Genomic DNA, 16,422 nt, shown 5'->3' with positions numbered 1-16,422 from the left:
TGATCAAGGAAAGTCGGCGACACATCCTGGCAGCACAAGGTAGACCTATGGAGCAAAGAGACGAGGACCGGGAGTATGTGTTAGAGAAAGTGAACGTTCACTTGGAGCAGTGGTTGGATAAATCTAACAGGGAGAAAGATATGCTAAGGTGCATGACTCACCACTACCAGGCCCGAGACATGAGTTCCAAAGCAAGAATCAGGAGCCTAAAGGAAAAATTGAGCAAAGCGACAAAAGAGGCAAAGGAGGTAAAGGACGCAAAGGAGAAATATCGACTTCGAATCTTGGCTAAGGCTTCCTTGGCACAACATAGCACTTCATAGAGAACTTCCAGCCCAAATTTTGGTCACAGGCAAATTTTTTGGACAAAAAACAGGAAATTCCTCCCTGTGCGCCGCGCCACTGGTGTGATTCTAAAATTATAGGGCTCTAATCAAGGAACAACTTGCATATTTGGATTCAGCATCGAAAATTATGACTACTGGTGTCCTGGAAACAAATTTTGACAAGATCTAGGTCTCCTAAAGGTCAAAAAACACCCAAAAATGGCCTCTATGCCACTTTTTTGACACACAGAAAGCAGTCTTGGGAGAATGAAGATTTGGAGGGAAAATGAGCACCAAGTTGGGAAATTCCAGTGGGGTTAGAAAGTAGATAGGACAGGCTTTTCAACAAGCCCAATTGGGCACATTTTGGACACCTGCAAGTGCCCCAAAACAGGCTCCAAATTGGCGCGACGCACAGAGAATTTGGCACAGCGCACAGAGGAAAAAACTACCAATTTGCTCCCGTTTCGCGAAATTTCGGGTCGCGACTTCTCCAAGTGGGCCAAGTCATCTACACTTCGTTTTTTTGGCACCAAAGGTGGAATTTAAAGATTTTTCTCTCCAGATGGGAATTTATCCAAGTGGCAAAGGAATGTAAAGGGTCACCCCAACCAAATGTCATGCTTGAGAGCGCTGCACCTGTAGCTGATGGTTGGCTCTCCATCTCCCTTTCGTAATGATTTGAGTAACTTCCCAACCCCTGGGCATTCTATCTCTTCTCCACACATTATATATATTGTATGCAAGTTATTTGCAAAGGGTTGGCTGGCTTGTAACTTCTGGGAGACTGTGGGAAAGAAACTCTATTTCTGCACTGTGTATTTTTGACAGAGAATTAATGAAAGGCAGTGGCTCTGTTTCATGAGATTCTTGTGGTTGTGAGTGTAGCAAATGTGTTCTTATGTTCCATATGTATCTTGTTATGTTTCATAATTCAATTCACGTTTCATTTCAGTGAAATTTTCTAAGTGAGATTAGGTAGAATTCAATTTATATTACTCTTCCTTTGGGAAAATTTCATGCACAGTGTTATTCTTCTGTTGAAAAGGATTCATGTGACTATGCCCTTTTCACTCTCTTCAGCAATCTTTCCATTCCACGTCACCTTAAACCGAAATTACTGCTCTTTCCACCTACCTTTCCTCACGGAATAATCTGTGCCTTCATATTCAATTCTTTGTTCTTTGCCGAGCGCCAGTCCCATATACATCCCAGAAGCTTGGTCATTCATAAAATTGTTTTCAAAATCCCTTTTCACTTACTAGCCTAAGGTAAATATTGCATTGAAAGTCATCTCAGACCATTTTTGCTTATCCATTCACTGAGCGTGACTCGGAGAGAGCCCTCTCCTGCTCTAGTAGGGCTAGCTACCACACTGAGCGTGGTTTGTGGTTACCCTAATTTTTGCCTTCCTTCAGCCTAAGGCAGATTTAGGTGCTAACATAGCAAAAAGTGACATCTATGAGGTTTTGAGAGCTGCTCATGAAGGCCCTTATGGGGATAATTTTGTAGACAAAAGAACTGGCCATAAGGTGTTACAGATGGGATATTATTGGTCATATATCTTCATCGATGCATAAAACTATGTTCGAAGATGCGATAGCTGCCAACAGATGGGTCAATCTGGTTACTCAGACGAAATGCCATTACAGCCACAGGTAGTTCTTGATCCTTTTGAAAGATAGGAAATTGATTTTGTGGGTCCATTTAACCCACCTTCACATTAGAAAGTCCACATATTAGCCTGCACAGATTATGTGACAAAGTGGGTGGAAGCCAAGGATGTGGCAAAAGCAACAAAGAAGGTTGTCTCAGGCTTTCTATTTGAAGAAATCTTTGCCAGGTATGGTACTCTGATAGAGATAATTTCAGATGGAGGAGCACAGTTCACATAACACATGATAGCAAAGCTTATGGAAAAATATGGGATCAAACATAGGATAACAACCCCATATCATCCTCTGGTGAACGGTCAAGTGGAGAGCACAAAGAAAGTATTGGAAAACATTCTCACCAAGACTGTGGAAAATCATTGCCGGGTTTGGGCTGAAAAACTTCCTGAAGGTCTTTGGGCATATAGAAAAACATGGTGGAACACAATAGGATTTTCACTATTTGAAATTGTTTATGGCAAATCCCCATTGTTCCCTATAGAATTTGAAATCTGTACACTTAGAACAGCTCTGGAAGTTGGACTGGATCTTTCAAAAGCCCAGAAACACTGGCTACATCAGCTAAATGAGATGGATGAAATTTGTTTAGTGGTTGTCAAGAGAACTACTGCCATACAACAGCAGAGAGAAAAATGGCACGATAAATTTATTAAAAATAAGGTGTTTCATAGAGGGGAATGGGCATTACTGTATGATTCCTGCTTTAAGCATTTTAAAGGAAAGCTTCGCTCGTGATGGCTAGGACCATACAAAATTGATGCGGTATTTGAAAATGGGACTGTCAGACTGGTTACAATCAATGATTACCATGTTTCTTTCATTGTAAATGGACATCAACCTAGACTCTACCATCACCCAGCCTCTAGAGAAGCCTTCATCAAACATGTCTCTAAAAAATCTAGATTGATGGTTGTTGGTGCAAAAGATACCTCCTCTGCACCCTTATAAAAAAATTATATATATATATATATATATATATATATATATATATATATATATATATATATATACATATACATATAATATATATGAATAAAATGTTGTTACTACTCACTTGTTTTCTTTTTGTAGGAGCTACTATCAAGGTGCAATAATGGAGGAGCTTAAAAATTTCTTGAGTAATTGGGACAGTCATTCCACTAATACCAATCTTCTTGAGAAATTTTATAAGTAGTGTTGGTGTTGTTGGTCCTTTGGGTGTTGTTACTCCTCGGTGTTGTTACTCGTGTTGTTACTCGGTTGTTGTTGGTTTTTTACTTGTTGGGTGCTATTACTCATTGGGTGTTGTTACTCTATGGGTGTTGTTACTCCTTGGGTGTTATTACTCCTCGGTTGTTGTTACTCATCGGGTAATGTTACTCTTTGGGTGTCATTACAATTCGGTTGTTGTTACTTGTTGGGTGTTGTTACTCCTCGGCTGTTGTTACTCTATTGATGTTGTTACTCCGCTAATGCTCTTAATCCATTGATGATGTTACTCTACTGATGTTGTTACTCCACCGATGTTGTTACTTTGTCGTTGTTGTTACTCTGTCATTGTTGTTACTCCACTGTTACTCTCCCAACCATCAGGTAGGTTGCCAGGTACTTCTCCATTGACTTTTACGGATTTAATTAAATATTCTGTGTACAGGACATTAACATGCCATGGATGATTATTTATAAGTTGGGGGGGGGGTGTCGTCCTATTTAAACAACAGTGTAATTAAATTTTCACTAATTATTGAACCGTTACCATCATTAAAACTTGTGTGATGGTACACTTTATGATCTCCATCATTATTTTGCATAATCATTGGTATGCATTGGGATTTGAAATATGTACCTTTTCATTTAATACACAGTAATTACCATACCATTCATCGCATCCACCATGATTCTCTTCGTTTCCCGATAAATTACCCATCTTTTTACCATCGTTCCACCTTATTCATTTTCTTTTACCATGCTGTCATTGCAAGAAGTTGGTCATTGTCACTCCTCCCAATGGTCTGCTACATCCAAGGTGTTGTTACAGTTTCTACAGGATGGGTGGACTGGCTGTGTGTCATGAACCCAAGGATACAACCTTGGTCCACAAAAATGCAGATGTGTGGTGGGTCTTTGTAGAGGCAGGATGGGATGTTTATTTCAACAGATTGCAGAGGTTCGATGAGAGGATCACGGTGGAATTCACAATGAATTTGGATGAGAATTGCTCACGGGTTAGAGGATTAGAAATCCCTGTCATAGAGGAGGCCATTGTAGAAGTCAGTGGGTTAACACAGCAGGGGCAGAAGTGGTTCTCAAGGAAGGCTTCATTGGTCGAGTTCCCAGAATTATTTTTGCACGCTAGAGAAAGTGTTGTTCTAAAGGGAAGGGGGTATGACCAAAAGTCCTTGCCACATCCATGGGGTGAAGTAGTAGGCTTTGTTATCAAATATTTAACTTGCGAGGGGAAGTTTACCACCCTGTTCAAATACCACTTCAAAATTATAGCCCACCTTCGATTTCCACCAGCACAAGTTCATTCTTTGAACATGCCTTTCTTCTTGATGAAGAGACTTCAACTTATGGTACAGGCCACTCGGCGCTCACGCTAAGTGCTAGTGGTCCTCACAAATCATGGACTGGTTTGACTACTATTCAGGCATACATTGACCCAATTGCAAGTACCTTGGGTGCAATTACTCAAGACGATGGAGGAGGAAGTGGTAGATGTTATAGCTGCTAGAGAGGAAGAACCTAAGGAATTGGAGGGGAAAGAATCAATATCTCCTGTTAGTATAGCGGGAGAGGAAGGAGAACCCGAGGAAGAACTAGCATCTCCTATGGTACAACAAGAGAAGAACGAGAGGAGCCCGAGGAAATAGAGAAAGAAGAAGAGGAACTAGAAGAAATGGAAATGGAAGAGGAAGAAGCAGTTGGTAATACAATCGAGGCTATCACACAAGAACTAGCCCCGGCTCTGGAGCCTGTTAATGCAGAAATGGAAATGTAAGTGGAATAAGCATTTGGTAACACAATCGAGGCTGTCACACAAGAACCAGTCTTGATTGTGGAACCAGTTAATACAGAAATGGAAGTGGAAGAAGTTGTGAATCCTGTTAGTGTTATAGACATATTTGGTCACTACAACCCCAATCTTATATGTCAATAAACTAGGGCTCTTTAACCCCTAAAAGTGTTGTTTCATACCCTAAAGGATCATGGTCAAATGATTGCATCATTCCCCAGAAGTTCCACCTAAAAAACCACTCATAACTGGCCAAAACTGGACCATACTGACTGCTCCACTATCAGGGTGCGATGCATACTGACTCCTACACTAGTCAGGTTCGATGCATACTGAAGAGGCCTTCTGTGGGGTACGATGAGCAAGAATGGACAAATTTCTGAGACAGTTTGCTAAGTGGATGCTCATGATATCTTCTAGAAACTTCTCCTATGACCCTTGCCTCTCTGAATTTGCCTAGGGATGAGTAAGAGATCCAATAATTCTCCAAGTGGAACCAAGAACAATAAGTGGAATGACACTAATCAAACACCCAGAGATGACTCACACCCTTGCAGACATCTATAAATGGATCCCTCATCTGAGAGATCTAGAGGTTGGAATTTTGTAATTTGTAAGGAAGTACTGATAGTTTGTATCTGAGAAAGAGCATTGTATTGTTGGGTGATATTGCTTTTCATGAGGTGAAGAGGGCTTTGATGCTGGATCAGATAGTTGGCTTGTAATTCTCCCTTCTATTTTAATAAAGTTCTTTGATTTTTCCTCCATACAATCATGTATTGTGAATGTTGTTATTTGTGAATGCCATTGTATGTTCAATGTATTTCTGATTCTGCATTCCTTATGATATAATAGATCAAGGTGCTTTGATGGTTTTCTATTACTTTGTCTCTACAGGTGTTCTCTAAGTGGCATAAGTAGGAGAGGCGTTGCAAGCTCTATCAAAGGGGAGGGAAATCAAGCAAGGACTCAAGCGGAAGATACAGGTTGGTTCCTTTGCTTCTCCCTTATCTATCATACATAGAGGAAATCCCAAATTGCTTTGATTGTTTGTTTGTTAGGATAGCTTCCAATCCTAGAGGGCCAGTAGATCGAAAAGACACTAGTTTTCCCATAAAAAAATGGTGACTCCCCTAGGGAATGAATAGATGTTTTTTGTTCTTGTTGTTTGTTTTATAAACTATAGATGGAGCGTGAAGTTAGCCAGATAGCCTTCAAACTACTCTTGCTCTGCAATTGCAAAGTAGATGAATGTTGCTTCAGTCAATCTCTGGTTTAGTTTATGAATTGAACATCTGACTTACAAGCATTCTAGATGCCCTTTTGGTAGCTCAGTAACCTCTCAATATCATACCTCTGTACTTTTCTCTTTACTGTCCATCATAGCTCAGCTTAAATCACTGAAACCAGTTGCAAATTTGAGCCAAAACCCACTTCAATTGTGCTTTGTAGCCCATCCCACTGTATGTCACTGTTAACCAATATGCATCACACTTCTCGAGTGTAGCAGGTGTGATTCATACTTGTTTCTGTGAAGCATAGGTGCAATGAATGACTGAACCTATTTCTCTCCTTCAAATTTGGGGTTTTTTGTCCTTGTTTTCAGTTCTGTTTAGTTGATTTTTTGCTTATGAACAGTGTCTCATTACTGAAGCCTACTTGCATTACATATATCAGCCTCCACTGATTAGGATTAGTAAATGTTTTTGCATATTTGTCCATCATTTACAATCCTTTGTCGAAAAGTTTATTAAATTGATCTGTCGTTTTGGTACAAAAAGTGTCGTAACTATCATTTTGTGTCAAAAAGAGAATGTCGTTGAGTCTTCCTTCTCTAGATAGTCAATTGAACTTTTTGTCCTATATTTGATTTGATTTATTTGATATTTGAAGTGTCAAAAGCATTTTCTATTCGAAATTGAAAAGTGTCGTTTAGTCTTCCTTTCTATTTTCAAAAATAAATTGTCGAAATGTCGCTTTGAGTAAAAATATTTCAGATCTTTACTACATTTAGTTTTCTTTTTTGGCATTCTCACATTAAAGAGAACAAAAACAAATACACGCATTTTCATTTGCATTTAGACTGTGTGCGAAAAATTATTTAGGAAAAGTGCATTTAGTGTGTGTTGTTTTCTCTTTGTTTGAAAGAATCATAATCTTCTTTCCTTAGTAGCTAGGATTTTCATTGGTAGACTGCATATTTAGGAATTTTAAATCTACATCACGCAGTGAACCATTAAAAGGAAAACTTTTAAACAAGATCAACTCTAAAATAAATTTCAATGAACTTAACAACACTTTGGAACTTAACATAACACATCTAGATGTCTAGGCTAGAGACGTGTTCCGGCGTTGTAAAATCTAGTAACTATCGTTTTCATTGAAGGTTGGGTGACTCCTCCTTGATACGACAAGTGCTAGCATGGACTTGTGCTCCCCGTACCGTCACATATATATTGGGAGACCACAATAGGCTTATATCCTTTATCCATAGGAAGTTGTGTCTTCCGCTCTATCGATCGCAATGCACTAAACACAGCATTTGGGAAGATCGACTACCATACATAAGTCCTTGGTAATTTCTCTTTAATTTATCACCAAGGTGTATTTTGTAGTTTTGCGATTGGTTTGGTAATCCCTTTGTCTAGATTTCCAGAGTAGTCACTTTCGTTCCTTTTCGACTCCTTAAAAGAAAACGTCCATCTAAGCACTTGTCACTTTAGGCTCATTAAAAGTCGAAGGGGACTAGAGTCACCTTTAGCTTTTTCTCGACTCTTAAAAATTGAAAAAGAAAAGTTGTGTCAAAGTGTCAGTAAAATTTTCTTAAATTCAGAATAACATCCCTGTTTCCTTCGTTGATCATAGGTTGAGATAATGGAGTCCACCAATCAAGGAATCTCTCTCGAGGGGAATCCTAGTCCATTTACATCTTGGGGAAATATTGGTGCTCCTCATATGGCCACTTTTTCCCTTCCAGGACTTACCATTGGCCTGCTAGTATGGCTGTTCTCGACCTCTATCATTCAAAATAATGTGATTCCTCAACAATCGAAGCAGCATCCAGTTGATACTAAAGTTGACCCTTCATCTTCTTCTTCGTTTGTTTCTCCCTCCCCTTCTCCATCTTCGCTTGGTGAAAGTAGTGATGCTAATAACCAGGTGGCTAAGAAGAAGAAGAAAGGTAAGGAGATGAAAAAGAAGCCAATTCAGCAAGGGGGCAACCAAGAAACCATAGATTTGGATGCATCAGCTGGTGAAAATCTGCACAGTAAACTTTCCAAACCCAGATATCCATGCATAATATGTAGAGGAGACAATTTTCTTCAAGAATTTCCATGTATTCCTCATATCTTGAGACAATGGTCCCCCCATTCACACCAACCGGTGTCATCAACCTCTGCTGATAATGTTGGTAATACACCATCAACTAGTGATAATGAAGTTCGTGGATAGAAAGGAAAAGTCAAAGTTCCATGTAGGTTATGCGAAGGGGACCATACCCTTCCCTATTGTATTTTTTTGGATGAATCCAAAATAGTCTTGCATAACCGTCCTGCTTCACCACAACAACTTCCATCTAGATATAGGAAACTCTCCCCAAGTCCTTTAGTAGTTGAAAATCCGACTGACATAATTCAACCGTCGATCGAAACACCTATCACTGAGAGTGAATCTTTTGAGTCCATACCAAACCAGAGTCAATAGTTCGAGATGGCAGTGGACCTAGTTTTACCTTCAGAAGGTTCACCTTCAGATGATACCCTTCTCAAAGAGAGTGAGAATAATACTGTTGATGAGCTCCAAAAATGGATAATTGTATGGGCTCATTCAACCTCCTAATTTGACTTAATCCACCATTCTCATTAGTTTATTGTATGTTTTTTATTATATTTATGCTAATAGAGTGAATTGGGTTAGTCATTATGCCAAAAAGTCTAATGTGTGCTTTGTGTAGTCTTTTTGGTCAATTTGGAGACAAAATCAAAGGTTTTAATGAGCACTTGGTAGCCAAATTCGTGGGAGAACAAGGGAGAGGATTTGTAGGAAGGTGTCCCCTTCATTTATGGGCCCTTACCTTGAATTCTCCACCATCAACTCAGAGTTCAAGGGCCACCAAATCGATTATCACAAGGGCATCCAAGCAAGTCAAGTAGGACTGTTGTTAACTACAAGTTTTGGGCAGCCGAGTCCCTAAAGTTTAGGAGGACTGTTGGGGTCCTCAATTTGTATAAATAAGAAGGCTTAGGGCCTCATTTGGGTTAGCCAGCAGTTAGTCACTTTGTAGGTAGAAGTTAGCTAGTTTGTAGTTCGATTTTAGTCAGTAGATTAGCTTTGCATTTCAACACATTTTCAAGCTTTCCCTTGTGGATAGTTTTTGATGTAACTCTTCTTTTCTTGCTCAATAAAGATGAATCCAGCTTTTCACCAGCTCTAAATCTCTCTTAGGAGGTTGTAGCTCTTGGGTTTGGGCCCATCTCAAGTGCCCAGTTCCTTCTTTGGTTATCTTTATGTGTTTTTGCTGCATTCTTAGAATAAAATCTGTTATTTAGATTTAAATCTTGTTTTGTTATTTATGTTGTTTTTGATGATTAAAATAGATTTTCATGTTCAGATTTAGTTGGGAGGATAATAACAGGAAAAATGCTTCAAAAAAAGGGTCAAAAAACACTTTTGGTTTCACCTCTTCCTTATTGGATCAGGGGCTGGAATTGAAGTAAACGTGTTGTCCCAAACAAAAACATTAGTTTGCTTTACCATGCAATCTTTCGTGTACTTTTTTCATTTGCAGAAGTTGGTTATGTGTTCAGACCTCTAAAATGTTTCATTGCATAGTTGATATACATGGTTCTCTTCCAAATAAATATGTTGTTCATTCACTTTATTGTTAGTTAGATTATATTAGCTAGGATTTTGATAACTTGCAAGACTTTGTTGATTCAGCTGAATGTATACGGTGCAGAGCATCTCTACCACTCTTTCATCCACCTAAGATTCATTAGAGCCATCTACTCCATCTCCTAGCTAGGTTCCTCATCTCACATCTGTCCTCTTGCCCACGTAACCCTACCTTTTTGTGCAATCATTGTTTCAGCCTTCTTTGAGCCAATTTATCCATCTACACCTTCTCACCAGTCTATCCACAGTCCCTGGGCCACTTCAGACCCCTAACCTACCTCCATATCCATTCATGCATCTTCCCTCACTCACCCATCCTCCAAAATCCAATTTTTAAACATCCTGTAGAAATTTCTGAGCATCCTATAGAAATTCCTGAACATCTTGTAGAACCCCTGCAGACTTCCTGTAGAACCTCAAAAATGAGGTTTCTTGATAGCCAAACTTTGTGAAACTCTCTGGAAAGGTGTTAGGGACTCCTTAGACCCTCTCTGAACCTTCCTGACCTCTTCCAAGCATTTCTCCTCCTTGATCCACCCCTGCACAGTCAAAGAACAGTGAAGGAATATGCATGATGAAACTGATGACTTAATCAAAAATACAAAAAAGATGTTTTCTTCAGATAGAGGTAGTCTAGACACATGTATTTTACCTTCATAGAAGTAATGGCATCTCTTTCAGTAGTTTTCATTCTCTCCTTTGCATTAGTAGGATTAGCTGGTAGAATTAGGGTTTGCTAGGGTTTGCATTTTCCTTCAGTTTTTCAATCTCTTTTCGCAAATAGATTAGCTTCCTTCGAGTTAGCTTTCATCCATCAATTAAAAAGCTTCTTCTAAGAGCTCATAGAAATTGGCTTAAGCTCCTGGTGGACTTTTGCCAGCTGACCAAGTGACAGTTGCGGCAAGAGCTAGTACTTGTGCATATAGCACCGTCGCTTCCAAGTTTGTTACGAAGTATCGGGTTGATAAAATTAAAGACAGGAGTCCCAGGAGTTGCAGCATTATTGTTGCAATACTGGAGCCCACCATGTTTTTGGTGCTATTGCCCGGGAAGCGTTAGAGTATTGGTGATTGTTGCTTTTCTTCTATTTTCTACTACAACATTCAGCTAAGTAGTTTATTTCATTTCCATTCTGCAATTTCATTTCCGCAAAAGTAGAGTAGACATTTCCTGCTTTCATAGATTAGAATTTCAATTCCACAATTTCAATTCTGCAAGTGTAGATTAGCATTTCAATTCTGTAATTTCAATTCTGTAACATATATTAGCATTTCAATTCTGCAATTTCCATTCTGCAAGCGTAGCTTAGCATTTCATTCCTGCAATTTCATTTGAGCAAAATAGATTAGTCCTTTCCTGCTTTCATTTCAACTCCGCATTTTCATTTCAGCAAGATAGTTAGTTGCAGTTCAATCTATTTTAGTTTTGCAGGTACAAGAAGAAAAATACAAAAATCAACCAAAAAGATTTCATTTCATGCCTTGTAGAATAGAGATAAGTTAGAAAAATGACTGCACAACACCCCCACTGCTTCACGCAGCCAACCTTTTCTCTTCTTCGATGGTTGTGATTAAAGAACCCCTAGGTGGACAACAAGACATATTTAAAGAACCTCTAGGGGAGAAGAAGAAGAAAACATTCCTCTGGAGCAAATGGCTACAAACAAAAATGTTGAGAGCAGTACCTTATCCAAAAATGAATTTTCAAATCAGATGGAAGATTTCAAGAGTGATATGAGGCAGTTTCTTGCCATGCAACTGGATACCTTACAGATCCAAAGGAAGCAAGAGGAAGCCAAGAGGGCTTTGGTAATCTTTTGTCCCAGGTGCACTAGAAAGCATCCTAGGAACGAATGTCCAATGCACTCCCCAGAAGTGTGTTTTCTCTGTGAAGAAAACCATCCTACAAATCAGTGCCCTTCCTTTCCTGGACTTAAAGCCGCATATTAGAGAGCCAAAGGAGCCACTAAATCACTCTATTATATGAACCAAAGGAGGCCACATGGACCCATACCCTACCAAAAAGGAATGCAAGGGACATCCCAGACCTATTACGACCCCTATCAAGCCACTTCCATGCCTTCTTGGGGTCCCCCTGCTCATCCTTCTTGGTTCACACCTCCTCCTTGTTCCTTCACAGATCCATATTATGCCCAACCAGCTGCTCATTCGTTTCACTCTTATGCTCAGCCACAGCCTCAGTGGAATGCACCTCATCAGGGGTGGAGGCCCCAGTACAACACTCCTCTCGCTCATTTTCCTCCACCACCTGCTCAACCGCAACCATCGCCCCCTGCTCCACCAAGGAAACCCCAAATGCCTGCCCAACCACAACCCCATCCACATCCATCTCAAATATACATCCCCACTCAGCTACCTGTACCACCATTCCCAAAACCATACAATGAGTAGCTCAATCCAATTACAATGCTGATGCACAACATGTCCAAATGACTCCTCTTGAGCTCGATGATCTTCACCATAGCTCAGGAAGGGTATTGAAAAATAGATATTATATTGACAACATTGAAGGACCAAAGGAAAAAACAAGATTCAAAAGAAAGGATCAAAGAACCATGGGCTGCTCTTGATGAAGAGAAGAGATCAGAATCATAGATCAAGAAAGCTCCCTCATGGTTACCATCAAATCTTCCATGTATTCAAGAGAAATATCAGCAAAAGGAGGAAGATGAGAAATTCATGGTAGAAGGTGACATGAAACATGATCTAGATCAGCAAAAGGACCAAGGATATCAGAGCTATATTGAAATATGGTTTCAGACGGTCATGAAGTTGCAGTAGTACTCTCTTATTCAGCTATGTTTGATCCCTTCAAAGTCAAATCATTTGGTCTCTAAAATTCGGATAGCTGTCAAAGAATGCATTTCAAGCCTCCACATCATCTTGTCTCTAATCTCGATGTGCACATGGATCCATTGGAATTATTCTTATACTTGAAAAGAATTTTGTTTTTTCAAGTAGGGTAGGGTAGAAAAAAAAATGAAAATAAAAATCTAAGGTGAAAACCTCATCGGAGGCGCCTTAGATTGGCTCATTGGTTGAAAACCTCCATGAGGTGGTAAATGGGTTGGAAATAAGAGAAAATAAAAATGGAATAAGATCCCTGGGTGAAAACCTCCCTTGGAGGCGCCCGGGGCAGGCAATTAGGGTGAAAACCTCCATGAGGCGCCCTAGTTGTTTTTCAAAAAAAAAAAGAGAAAAAGAAAAGAAAAATAAAGTTAATTTCCATTGAATAATTTCAGGTTGCAAGAAGGACATTGCAGGTCAGGAGGATCGCTCAAAACAAAGACAAAGGAAGTTCTATGCCTTCTACAGGAAGTTTTTTGTCCTCTACAAGAAGTTCCGTGTCTTCTACAGGAAGCCTACAAACAAGCCAAAATTGATCTCTGAAGAGGACCTGAAGGCTGAGAATATGTCCATGAGGCCTGCAAGCATCCATGTTTCCATCCCTCACCCTTCTCCATCATTTTTCCATCTCATTGTGCTTCTTTCCTCAAAATTGTGTTCTACAGGAAGTTCCTGTAGAAATTACAGGATTTCTACAAGAAGCTAGAAATGGATTTGAAAAAGGTATTTTGGCAAGCATGAGAGCTTCCTCAAGGGGTCAGAAGTCCTCCTGCAATCTTCAAACTCCTCCTCCATCATCTCCATGCCTGCATCACAGCCCAAGCTCAGTTTTTCTTTCCATGCAAAAACTTGCAAAATGCTTTGAAGAAAAAATACATAGAACATAATTGCTTTTTGCCCTAACTTGAAAAACATGCTTCCATTTGAAAAACCATGTTACGGGGAATTGTACAGGGGTGATGGAAACATGCCTGAGCAGTTTCAGCCAATTCCGGTGCACGGTTTCCAAAAAATTAGCCTCCATCACCATCATCCATTTTTGCATTTTGTCCCTATCCGTGCATCTCTTTCGAAACCTGTTTCATGGGGAGATGCACATGGGTGATAGTAGCCTACCCAAGCAGTTTCAGCCAATTTCGATGCACAGATTTCGAAAAATTGATCTCTGAAATCTTCAGCCATTTTCGATTTTTCTAGAAATTTGTAAATCCATTGATCATGATTTTGCTATGGGAGGTGCATAATGATGATAGGAACATGCTCAGCAAGTTTCAGATCGATCCGATCTATCGTTCCGGAGCAATGGAGAAAACAAGTTTCGGTTTTGAGAAAATTTAGCAGCAGCAGCTTGAGGGTGCAGATCTGAACGTGAAGCCAACTCCTACAACATGGATCCAAATAGAGGATACCTGCACAAGAAAGCAATGAATTACCAGTCAAGCCATCATGCAACCACCAAAACAAATGCATGCAGCAACATAAAGCACCTCACAACAACCATTTGACTTCAGGTACGTGACTAAAACTCATTCCTCTGATTGCATGAATGTAATTTGGAAACAGCATGAGCAATGAGATGGTTGGGATTAAAAAAAAATCGGTGGCCAGCTAACTAACCACCCTCATCTAGTTCAACAGTGCTCGGTGGGTGAATAAGACACGTGCGCTCAGCCATCTCAGGAGGAAATTGGGAAACAATTAATGGTGACTGTTTGACCTTCAACGTGATTGATGGAGTGATCACAGGTAGGAAACATGATGATTCGTGACAACACTTCCGTCTGCTGGCCAGCACATGTTTTTGCCACCTCACCACAGATCATGCGACAATGGCTCGGTTGAAACTCACGAACTGCTGTTCATCTGTACTTTCCACATCCTCAACTGAAGTGTGCACAATCGGTTAACCTATCGTCCTCCACTGAGTTTTTCTACTTGTTTTCGAAATTCTCCTGCATATCGGGCTCGCTCAAAGGGAGAATAACATTCTACAGGAAACGGGGGGTCTTCTACAGGAAGTATGGCACAACATTTTGGAGCAGAGAAGCCCAGAATTTTCTTCATCAAGTTTGGAGTTCTGAGAGAGGTGGGCTTGGAAAAAACACTCTTCCATGCAATCAACGAATTGAAAGAATTGGTGGAACACAAAATTCAAGGATACTTCGAGTACCTTTTAGAACAAAAAAAGGAGTTCTGCAGAAATGGGTTTCTCGATTTGATGTGTGGCCTTACTTGGAGAGATTTTCAGAGGATGTATTAAATGAAGTAATGGCAGACCTAAAAGGTCAACCTGACCTGATCATTGACAATTACAGTGATGGAAATTTAGTTGCATCTCTGATTTCACATAGACAAGGAATCACTCAGTGCAACGTAGTCCATGCTTTGAAGACCAAATACCCAGATTCAAACATATACTGGAAAAAATATGAAGGAAAATACCATTTCTCTTGCCAGTTTACTGCAGATCTAATTGCAATGAATCATGTAGATTTTATTATCACTAGCACATATCAAGAGATTGTTGGAAGCGAGGATACTGTTGGACAGTATGAGAGCCACACTGCTTTCACCATTCCTGGTCTTTATCGTGTGGTTCATGGAATTGATGTTTTTTATCCCAAATTCAACATTGTTTCTCCTGGAGCAGACATGTAGATTTATTTCCCTTATACAAAGAAGCAGCATTGTCTTACTGCTTTGCATGGTTCAATTGAGGAACTCTTGTTCAGTCCTGAACAGATAGCTGAACACATGTGTATTTTGAATGACCATAAAATGCCCATTATCTTTTCTATGGCAGGACTCGATAGAGTGAAAAACATGACAGGACTGGTTGAATGGTTTGCAAAGAACAAACACTTGAGGGATACTGTCCTCCATGTTCTGGGGAGGAAACCATATATAAAACTCCCATTCTGATCAATGCAGAAGCCAAAACAGAGCGCGAGGAAGAAAGATATTGAGGCAGAGAAGAAAAATAAGGGTAAGGAAGCTAAGGGGAAGAAAACCTAGGGCAAACCATCACAGGAAAATCCACAGGAAAAGCAAGAAAGAAAAAGAAGGAAGAACAAGAGAGAAAAAAAAAAACAAGTTTAATCCCTGGAAGTTGTTGCAGGTTGCAGGAACACAATGCAGAAAGGGGGCCTCCCAACACAAGCAGAAGGGTCCCTACCAAGTTCCCAGGCATCCTCACATCCATCCCCTCCATGAACACTCATTTTTTCAGGGTTTGGACACAATCTAGTCATGGTTCAACCTTCTACAGGAAGCTACAGGACTTTCTACACGAAGTTCTGTATTTCTACCAGAAACATCCTGTAGAGCCTTTGGGCAAGCCAGAATCGATTATGGAGAGGGATTTGAAGCTTGAATTCTATTGAGGAGGCATGCAACCACTCTTTTCTTCCATCCTCCACTGGTTTCATCTCCTTTCACCACCATTGCCACCATCTGATTGAATATACTTGCACAATCATACCAAAGCTGAGAATTCTCTAGGAAAAGGAGCAGGCAGTGGGAAGAAGCAGCGAGAAAAACATGGTTTCATGACCGAGAAGAGGACATCACTTCAGAATCTTGGCATGATAGGGAAGCCACCAAGGCCATCAAAGATGAGGAGATAGGTTGGTTGCTCAGAGGATGAGCAACACTTTCAATAGTTG

The 16,422-nt window shown here is 40.1% G+C and overlaps 1 pseudogene; it reads left to right on the top strand.

Moving 5' to 3' along the window:
• Window positions 1–4,877: 4,877 nt before the first annotated feature.
• Window positions 4,878–15,415, top strand: LOC149152953 (sucrose synthase pseudogene; annotated as a pseudogene).
• Window positions 15,416–16,422: the final 1,007 nt, after the last annotated feature.

The sequence above is a fragment of the Pinus tabuliformis genome, chromosome 9 (assembly GCF_031772625.1).
Source record: "Pinus tabuliformis cultivar Carrire ecotype Pingquan chromosome 9, CPIR1, whole genome shotgun sequence".
NCBI lineage: Eukaryota > Viridiplantae > Streptophyta > Pinopsida > Pinales > Pinaceae > Pinus > Pinus tabuliformis.
The sequence above is the reverse complement of the archived record's forward strand: the minus strand, read 5'-3'. Positions and strand labels throughout refer to the sequence as shown.